This window comes from Mandrillus leucophaeus, unplaced genomic scaffold (genome assembly GCF_000951045.1).
Source record: "Mandrillus leucophaeus isolate KB7577 unplaced genomic scaffold, Mleu.le_1.0 Scaffold248, whole genome shotgun sequence".
Taxonomy (NCBI): Eukaryota; Metazoa; Chordata; class Mammalia; order Primates; family Cercopithecidae; genus Mandrillus; species Mandrillus leucophaeus.
Genome location: NW_012102565.1, coordinates 611,926 through 616,410, shown reverse-complemented (window position 1 = coordinate 616,410; position 4,485 = coordinate 611,926). Strand labels below are relative to the sequence as shown.

General features: G+C 41.8%; 1 protein-coding gene across 5 annotated transcripts in view; it reads left to right on the top strand.

The window, feature by feature from the left end:
• LOC105541933 (up-regulator of cell proliferation) overlaps window positions 1–4,485 on the top strand; it is a 50,219-nt gene that overhangs the window by 27,265 nt on the left and 18,469 nt on the right. Inside the window, exon 1 of one of the 5 annotated variants that reach the window (XM_011983219.1) lies at window positions 3,525–3,641. The exons of the other annotated variants lie outside the window; for them this stretch is intronic. The gene's annotated coding sequence lies outside the window, so the exon portion shown is untranslated. Of the gene's footprint in view, window positions 1–3,524; window positions 3,642–4,485 lie in introns of those variants that run through there. 5 annotated transcript variants of the gene reach the window in all.

The following is a 4,485-nucleotide window of genomic DNA, read 5'->3' as shown; positions in this document are numbered from 1 at the left end:
ATATATTTATATAAATATATATATTTTTTGAGATGGAGTCTCACTCTGTTGCTAGGCTGGAGTGCAGTGGTGTAGTCTTGGCTCACTGCAACCTCCGCCTCCCGGGTTCAAGTGATTCTCCTGCCTCAGACTCCCAAGTAGCTAGGATTACAGGCGTGCGCCACCAGGCCTGGCTAATTTTCGTACTTTTAGTAGAAATGGGGTTTTGCCACATGGGCAGGCTGGTCTTGAACTCCTAACTTCAGGTGATTTGCCTGCCTCGGCCTCCCAAGGCCTGGGATTATAGGCATGAGCCACCACACCCAGCCTGTTTTGTTTTTTTTTTTCACTCTTTCCTCTCTGAAAATCCAGAAATAGATTTTTTTTAAATTAAAACAATTTTAATTTTAATTTTTTTTTTTTTTTTTTTGAGACAGGATCTTCTTGCTCTGTTACCCAGGCTGCAGTGTACTGCAGCCTCAAACTCCTGGGCTCAAGCGATCCACCTCAGCCTCCTGAATAACTGGAAATTAAGGCACATGCTGCCAGACCCAGTTAAGTTTTAAATTTTCTGTGGAGTTGGGGTTTCACTGTGTTGCTCAGGCTGGTCTTGAACTTCTGGCTTGGAACTCCTGACTTCAAGTGATACTCTCACCTTGGCCTCCCAAAGTCCTGGGATTATTGGCATAAGCCACTGTGCCCAGCCCTTTTCAGTTCTTCAAGTCTTACTCAGATTCAATATTTTAAAATTCTTCTCATATAGGTGTTGCACATTTATAACATATATTATTTTTCTTGTTGCTACTATAAATCGGAGCTCTCTCCTTCCATATTTCTAACCCATTTGTATAATAGGAAGGCAGTTATTTATTTTAACTTTATATGTCCCCAGCTTACTGAATTCTCTCATTGTTTATGATAGTTTTCAGGTTGATCTCTTGGGTTTTCCAGGTCTACCTGCACCATCATTTCTTTGCATTATGGAGAAAATGCAAGTTGATTCTGTGTTTGCTGTGAGTACACTGTGGTGTCAGGTGGAGGTTGTAGAGCATGTATCTTTAGGGAAATTGCTGACAGTAGTCTTTCCTGTACATGGTGAAAGATTGCCTTTCTTAGCTCTCCAAACCTCTTTCAGCTCATGTGCCTGCTTAGCATATCCAAGGGTAGGTAGGGGTCTTGGGCCAGTCTGTCAGTGCCAATTTGCTTACAATCCCCTCAAGTCTTGCTCTACCCACAGACCTCCCTATCTAAGATGGGAGCCTGGAAAACTTGAACTTACTTTGGCTTGTGTCTGTAGACATTTTGTCCAGTCTGTTGCAGTCCTTCACAGATGCTTTTGAGAGTCCAGCCACATGCCATTGCTGCTGGTGCTATTGCCCAGGTCTGAGCCTTTATTGTTGTTGTTGTTTTCCTGAATATAAGGCTAGATAATTGAGCTTTTGTTATGTCTCGTCTATTCTCAGCCTGGCAGCCAGTAACATAGACAGGCCTGTCACCCTGCACCCAGGGCCCTTTCATGGCTACCCCATCCTCTAGAATAAGAAAAGCCAGAACCTTTTTTTAAAAAATCTTTTTTATTTTTATTTTTTTTTCTCCTCCTCTTCCTCCCGAAAGCCTTACTCTTTTGTGGCCTGTAAAGTCTTCTCTAGCTTCTCCTGCTGCCCTCCCCTACTCACTGATCACTCTCTTGCTCAAGCCACTCGGGCCTCCCTGTCAGTCCCTGGGTACGTTAGGGCTTTTGCCCTTGCTATGCCTGCAGCAGTCTTCCCCTGGTAGTCATATAGCTCCTGCCTTCACCTCCTTCCAAACCAGTACTAACAGGGCCCTTTTTCCAGCTGACCTGCTCTGCCCTCCCCACCACCATTCTCAGCACACCTGACCTTGGCCTGTGCCTTGTTTTCTCTGTAGCACTTAACATCTTCTAGCACAGCCTTTAAAAAATGTTTTATTTTTTTATTTATTTTGAGACGGAGTCTCATTCTGTTGCCCAGGTTGGAGTTCAGTGACAGGATCACGGCTCACTGCAGCCTCAACCTCCTGTACTCAAGTGATCCTCCCACCTCAGCCTCCCACTAGCTGGGGCTACAAGTCCTACACTTCTTATGTATAGGGGATAGTGTTGATTACCAATATCCCCTTGCCTTGTTGAATTGTAAACCAAGAACAGAACCTTTGTGTTCTCATTAATGTATCCTAAATTCCTAGAAAGGTTCCTAGCAATAAATATGTGGATAAATCCAAGAGAATAAATATGTGGATAAATCTACAATAAATAATAATAAGTCCACAATAAATATGTAGATAAATCCAAGAGAACTTTGCTTAAGATGTATGTTACGTCTCTTTGGATCCTTGTAACACATCTGAGGTATATGTGTCAGGGGTGATCAGCTTCATTTTACAGATTAGCATATGTGTGTTTATAGTGTTTTTTGTTTAGTGTTTGTGCAGTGAGTGTTCTCCTCTCTCTCCAACCTAATGGTAATGTAAGCTCTTGGAGGATTAAGGCTGTGTTTTAAAGCCCTATTTTCCGTTGTATGGGGAACCTCACACAGTACTAACCTTTCTGTCTTCTAGCTTTTTGACACTATAGTATGTAATAAATTGTAGTTAACTATATTCACCCTACAGAATTGCAAAGCACCAGAACTCATTCCTCCTATCCTATCTAGCAGTATTTTGTATCTTTTTTTTTTTTTTTTTTGAGACAGAGTCTCGCTCTGTCACCTAGGCTGGAGTGCCGTGGCGCAATCTCGCTCCCTGCAATCTCCGCCTCCCGAGTTCAAGCAGTTCTGCCTCGGCCTCCTAAGTAGCTGGGGTTACAGGTGTGTGCCACCATGCCCAGCTAATTTTTGTATTTTTAGCAGAGACGGGGTTTCACCATGTTGGTCAGGCTGGTCTCAAACTCCTGACCTCGTGATCCGCCTGCCTCAGCCTCCCAAAGTGCTGGGATTACAGGTGTGAGCCACCACACCCAGTGTAATTTTGTATCTTAACCAACCTCTCCCTATCCTCCCCTCTCCCATGCATTCCAGTCTCTAATGACCACAATTCTACTCTATACTTTCCTTCACTCAATTTTTTTCTTAGCTCCCACATATGAATGAGAACATGCAATATTTGTCTTTTTGTTCCTGACTTAAGGTTCTCCAGGCTCATCTGTGTTGCCACACAGGATATGATTCCATTCTTTTTTATGGCCGAATAGTGTTTCTGTACATCTATACCACATGCTCTTTATCAGTTTGTATGTTGATAGACAGTTACATTGGTTCCCTATCTTGGCTATTGTGAATAGTGCTATATTAAACATGGGTGCAGATATTCCTTTGACATACAAATTTCCTTTCCTTTGGACAAATAGTATAGTAGTGGAATTGCTGAATCACATGCTAGTTTTTTTTTTAGTTTTTGAGAAACCTCCATAGAGGTTTTCCATAAAGGTTGTACTAATTTACATTCCCACAGTGTATAAGAATTTTCTTTACTCCACATTCTTACCAGCATTGATTTTGTTTATTTGTTTGTTTGTTTTTTGAGACAGAGTCTCGCCCTGTCATCCAGGCTGGAGTACAGTGCCATGATCTCACCTCACTGCAACCTCTGCCTCCTGGGTTCAAGTGATTCTCATGCCTCAGCCACCTGAGTGGCTGGGACTACAGGTGTGCGCCACCACGCCCAGCTAATTTTTATATTTTTAGTAGAGACAGGGTTTTGCCATGCCAGCAAAGCTGGTCTTGAACTCCTGGACTCACAATCCACCCACCAGTACTTGGCCTCCGGAAGTACTGAGATTGCAGGGTTTTTTTAATAATAGCCACTCTAACTGGAATATCATATCTTTTTTTATGATTTTGATTTACATTTCCTTGTTGATTAGGGATGTTGAGCATTTTTTTTGTTTATTTCTTGGCCATATATATGTCTTTTGAGAGATGCCTGTTTGATCCTTTGCCTACTTTTTAGTCAAATTATTATTTTTTTGCTATTGAATTGAGTTCCTTGTGTATTCTAGATATCAGTCCTTATTAGATGAATAATGTACAAATATTTTCCCCCATTCTACAGGTTGTCTTTTCACTCTGTTGGCTGTTTCCTTTGCTGTGCAGAAGCCTTTTAGTTTGACATAGTCCGTTTGTCTGTGTTTTTTTGTTTAAATTTGAGACAGAGTCTTGCTTACTCAGCCTCAACTTCCTGGCCTCAAGCAGTTTCCCCACCTCAGCCTCTCAAGTAGCTGGGACCACAGATGTGAGCCACCATGGTTGGCTGAATTTTCCAATTTTTTGTAGAAATGAAGTCTTTCTCTGTTGCCTAGGCTTGTTCTCAAACTCCTAGCTCAAGCAATCCTTCTGCCTCAGCCTTCCAAAGTGCCATAATTATAGGCATGAGCCACCAAGCCCAGTCCCAGAGTTCTCATTATTGATTTCTAGTTTTATTCCCTTGTGATCTGAGAAGACACTTGATATGATTTTGATTTTTTTTTTTTTTTTTTTTTTTTTTTTTTTT